Source organism: Macaca mulatta, chromosome 11, assembly GCF_049350105.2.
Source record: "Macaca mulatta isolate MMU2019108-1 chromosome 11, T2T-MMU8v2.0, whole genome shotgun sequence".
Classification (NCBI taxonomy): Eukaryota; Metazoa; Chordata; class Mammalia; order Primates; family Cercopithecidae; genus Macaca; species Macaca mulatta.
The window spans coordinates 101,844,421-101,850,060 of record NC_133416.1 but is presented as its reverse complement, the minus strand read 5'-3'; the positions used below and the strand labels follow the sequence as shown (position 1 = coordinate 101,850,060).

The 5,640-nt window shown below is 39.7% G+C and overlaps 1 pseudogene; it reads left to right on the top strand.

Annotated features, from left to right (window-relative positions):
• The first annotated feature begins 4,365 nt into the window (after window positions 1–4,365).
• Window positions 4,366–5,224, top strand: LOC711560 (ribosome biogenesis protein NSA2 homolog pseudogene; annotated as a pseudogene).
• The last annotated feature ends 416 nt before the right edge of the window (window positions 5,225–5,640 follow it).

The window sequence follows — 5,640 nt, the reverse complement described above, 5'->3', positions numbered from 1 at the left end:
GCTGCCTGTATCCATGCTGTTTGCATGATTTTGTAGTTCCTCCCACTAGAAGGAGAGTCTATTTTCTTGCATATTGATGTGGTGGTTTGTCTTGTGGCTGTTTTTGGCCAATGGAAAGTTAACAAATGTGTGCTGCAAGCAGAGGTTTAAACATCCCTGGTGTCAAGTTTGTTCTGTTGCATTTCTCCCTTTACCACAAAAAGAGCTTTCCCTATGTAGTCCTGCCCCTTCAACATGGGCTCTAGAGTGAACATGTGGGTTTGGGAAATTGGAATGGTAGTGGCAGAATTGCTCTTGAAAGTTTTCTAATTCTCACATAAAAATAGTCAGAACAAGCTCATAGCAAAACCAAAAATCTGCAGACATTCCCAACAAAACCAAATGAGAAGGTATCCCTTTGAACCCTGAAAATAGAAGCAGGTGAGAATAAATAATTGATAGTCACAAGACCTGTGTGGCATCCTCATCTGGGCAGGAGAAAGCAGAGGAGAGTAATGAGGCATTTAACAAACCTGAGAACAGGAAACCCCTAAAATATACTACAGGTATTCACTGGAAGGCTTAGCAGGTCAATTTTGGAAGAGTAGCTGAAACTGTTTTGCCTGCTCCAATTTGCTGGTGAGAGCAGTGGGGAACCCTTCAGTGAGGTCGGAAAGGTGTGGAGCAGTCCCGCCCCTGTGAACTCTCAAAACCCACCAGGTAGGAATCTCTTTTGGGACAGATTCGTTCCCTAAAGATACTACTAGGACTAGAATTAAAATTGAACAGAATAGGCATTACAGAGATGAAGGAAAGAAGGTAGACAAAAGTGATGAGAATCTCCAGAAAATCTTACAAAGCAAGCTGCTTTTTTTTTTCCTTCACTACATGAAACACAACAGAATAGGTAATTGTGTAAAGTTGTAGCAGTTATTCTGAACAAAGCCTCAATCTAAAAGCTCAAGAAACCTAAATCCATATAAAAATAAGCAACAATAAAGTGTTGCAGTCAAACCTCATACAAAGGTATTATAAGGAAAATGAGAATACAGCAAAATAATATCCCTACAGATAATGAAAGCAGATCAGAAAGATTTGCTTTAAAAAGAAAAATAAAACTATAATGTACTATTTCAAAATAAGCTAGAAGACATTTTAAAAATGATACAGAACATGAAAGAACAACATAATCAGAATTAGGAAAACTCAGAAGTGAAGTAACAGAACTCAAGAAAAATAGAAAAATAAAATAAATGAAGACTCAACTATAAGGGACCCAGTAAGTAAACATAGGAGACAATGCCTTAAGAGAAATAGAAGGTAAAAATAAGGAAAATATTAAAAAATCAAAAGCTAAGAAAGAGAGAAAGATTGAGGAACAATACAGCTATTGAATGAATATAGGCAAAGAAGAACCAACATATGGATAACAAAAGTGTCTGAATAAGAAAACCAAAGCGAGAAAATCAAATATTAAGTGTTATAATTCAAGAAAAAAAATTTAAATAAAATAGATTTGAAGGTACATATTGAAAGAGACTATGGGCCGGGTGTGGTGGCTCATGCCTGTAATTCCAACACTTTGGGAGGCCAAGGCAGGTGAATCTTTTGAGGTCAAGAGTTTGAGACCCACCTGGCCAACATAGTGAAACCCCATCTCTCCTAAAGATATGAAAATTAGCTGAGTGTGGTGGTGCATGCCTGTAATCCCAGCTACTTGGGAGGCTGAGGCAGGAGAATTGCTTGAACCTGGGAGGCAGGGGTTGCAGTGAGCCAAGATCATGCCATTGCACTCCAGCCTGGGCAACAGAGTGAGATTTTTATCTCAGAAAAGAAAAGAAGGAAGGAAAGAAGGAGGGAGGGAGGGAGGGAGAAAGGAAGGAAGGAAGGAAGGAAGGAAGGAAGGAAGGAAGGAAGGAAGGAAGGAAGGAAGGAAGGGAAGGAGGGAGGGAGGGGGCTATACATATGAGAATAGTGAACCTGAATGACCAATACTAAGACGTATTCTAGTAAAATTTCTGGATTTTAAAGAAAAAGGAAAAAAAATTTAAGTATCTAGGCAAAAACGACATGAGGTTATAAGGGAAGGAAGATTATTATTAGACTTTTTGATTATTATTAGACTTTTGCTGTCAGAAGAAAATGGAATAGCACATTTAGGACACTCAATGAAAGAAATATAACTCAAGTATAAAGGGCACAGACAAGCTGTTATGTACATGCAAAAATACAGGGAATATTGCTTCTATGCGTACTTCCTGAGGAACCTGTTACAGAATAAGCTTTGGACAACCAAAGTGACTAGACAGTCTCTGGTACAAGGACTGATGGCAAGTATTAAATATATAGGTACTTGTAGATGAAGACTAAATGAGAGTAAAAAGGGAGATAATAGTATGTGATGATTATGTGCCTTGACAGTGTAGATAGAGTATAACTTTAAAAATGAGGCGAGAGTAGGAATAAGGCATGAAAAAGTTTTAAAAAGTTAGTAGTCATAATTTGTAATGGTTATTGTAAGTATTGTTATTTTGAAACTCTTCTTTATGTAATGTAGGATAAAGTAAATGAGCAGTTGTGGAATATTCTATCACTTCTCCTGTTCTAAGAACCAGAACCAGGATTCTTGGTGTGGAAGGAGTTGCAGAGATAACATAAAAAAGAAGTTAAGGGCCCAGGCATGGTGTCTCATGCCTGTAATTCTAGCACTTTGGGAAGCTGAGGTGGAAGGATTGTTTGAGCTCAGGAGTTCACGACCAGCCAGGGCAACATAGCGAGACACTGTCTCTATAAGAAACACAAACAAAAAAAAGTTAAGGAATAGCACTGTAGACCTGAATGTGAATTGGAAATATCACTGTCAAGTCATGAAATGTTTTTACCTTCAAAATATATTCTCTAGTTCTGTTCACTAAAATAGCCCCCAAATATTGACCAGTCTACCAAGTAACATAGGGCATCCCTAGAGCCCAGCTTGTGGTAAAGAAATTACACTTTTCACTAAAAGAAAACCAGAGCTTCTTGGATAAATGACTGATTCCAGATCTGTGACCAAAAAAGTACAAAGTAGGCTGGGCACAGTGGCTCATACTTATAATCCCAGCACTTTGGAAGGCCAAGGCAGGAGGATCACTTCAGTCAGGAGTTCGAGACCAGCGTTGCCAACGTGGTGAAACCCTGTCTCTACGAAAAATACAAAAATTAGCTGGGCTTGGTGGTGTGCACCTGTAGTCCCAGCTACCCAGGAGGTTGAGGCAGGAGAATCGCTTAAAGCCAGGAGGCAGAGGCTGCAGTGAGCCGAGATTGTGCCATTGTACTTCAGCCTGGGTGACAGAGCGAGACTATCTCAAACAAAACAAAACAAAACAAAAACCCCAAAAACCAAAAAACAAACAACAAAAAGTATAAACTTAGCCTAGAACATTTGTAATACCAGATAGCAAGGACTCTGTCAACTACTAGAGTAATTTCAAAATGACTCAGGAATCAACTTGAAGAGATTCCTAGTGGCCACAAGTCAGGCAATTTTAGCTTCAATAAGGACAAGAATTGGAATGAACTGAAACACATCGAATATATTTACATTTGTGAATTCATAGTAATAAAACAATTGGTTTCCTTTGAAAGATAACAATTCATTATTTCAAAAAATGGATAAAGAAAAGGAATTGGGCATTATCCTGACTTTCCTGTATATACTATACTATGGGTAATCACTGGCAGATGAGGGAGGCTAGGTGTGGTGGCTCACACCTGTAATCTTAACTCTTTGGAAGGCTGAGGTGGGAGGATTGCTTGAGCTCAGAGTTTGAGACCAGCCTGGGCAGCATAGGGAGACCCCATCTCTATAAAAAAATAAAAATAACTGGATATAGTGGTGTGCACCTACCTGTATGTAGTCCCAGCTACTTGGGAGGCCAAGGGGAGAGGATCACATGAGCCTATGAGTCTGAGGTTATAGTGAGCTATGATTGTGTTCCTGCAGTCCAGCCTGGGCAACAGAGGGAGACACTGTCTCTCTCTCTCTCTCTTTTTTTTTTTTCTTTTTTCTTTTCTTTTTTTCCTTTTCTTTTTGAGACAGAGTCTTGTTCTGTCACCCAGGCTGGAGTGCAGTGGTGCTGTCTGGGCTCACAGCAACCTCCACCTCCAGGGTTCAAGCGATTCTCCTGCCTCAGCCTCCCAAGTAGGTAGGATTACAGGTGTGAGCCACCACACCCAGCTGTTTTATTTATGTATATTTTGTTTTAAAATAAAAAGTAGAAACAAAACCAATAATGCTTTCTTGTCCCGGCCTGCGCAACGTGGGCTCGTGGGTCTCTGAGACACGAAAATTGAAAGTGTTTTCGCACCCCAGGGGCTGCTCCTGGCGGCTCTGTGGCCATCACCATGCCACAGAACGAATATATTGAATTACACTGTAAACACTATGGATACCGTTTGGATTACCATGAGAAAAAGAGAAAGAAGGAAATTCGAGAGGCTCATGACCGTTCAAAGAAGACAAAGACAATGATTGGTCTGAAGGCTAAGCTTTACCATAAACAGCACCATGCTGAGAAAATACAAATGAACAAGATGATCAAGATGCATGAAAAGAGAAACACTGAACAAAAGAATGATGAAAAGACTCCACAGGGAGCAGGACCTGCCTGTCTGCTGGACAGAGAGGGACAATCTCGAGCTAAAGTACTTTCCAATAGGATTAAACAGAAACGAAAAGAGAAGGCAGGAAAATGGGAAGTCCCTCTGCCTAAAGTACGTGCCCAGGGAAAAACAGAAGTATTAAAAGTTATTCGAACAGGAAAGAGAAAGAAAGCAGCATGAAAGAGGATGGTTACTAAAGTCTGCTTTGTTGGAGATGGCTTTACAAGAAAGCCACCTAAATATGAAAGATTCATCAGGGCAATGGGCTTGCGTTTCAAGAAAGCCCATGTAACACATCCTGAACTGAAAGCCACCTTTTGCCTACCAATACTTGGTGTAAAGAAGAAACTCCTCGTCCCCACTGTATACAACTTTGGGTGTTATTACCAAAGGTACTGTCATTGAGGTAAATGCGAGTGAATTGGGCCTTGTGATGGAAGGAGGATGGATGCATAAATGCAGTCTTACTGATTTGACAGCAATTTTATATATAATTATTGAGGACTACACACCAATTGAAAAAACTGCCATTACTGTGATGTTTCTGAATACTACCAAACAGCCATATATGTCTGCAATGCAGAGATTTATTAAATTGTAAACATTAAAAAAAATTTTTTTAACCCAATAATGATAACACATAGAACAGACCAGAGCCCTCCCACAAAGCTAGCCAAACCCAACACAGATCAGACAGGCTTCAATTAATCCAAACTGTGAACATGAAATAAATGCTTATTGTTTTTCACACCTAAGCTCTGGGATGGTTTGTTACACAGCACTGTTGTGGCTTTTGCTATCTAATACAGTTGCAGTTCAACACCTATATCAAACCTTGTCTAATTTCACTATTGAATGTGGAAAAGACCAGATACTCGTTTCCCTAGCCTACCCAGCAGTTAATGATGACCACAAGACTCAGTACTTGGAAATAAGCCCTAAGGGGAATTCTGCTGCGGGGGTTTCTGGTAAACATTTTCTTTCCTAAAGAGTGGTATGTAAAGAGTTTCTCTCACT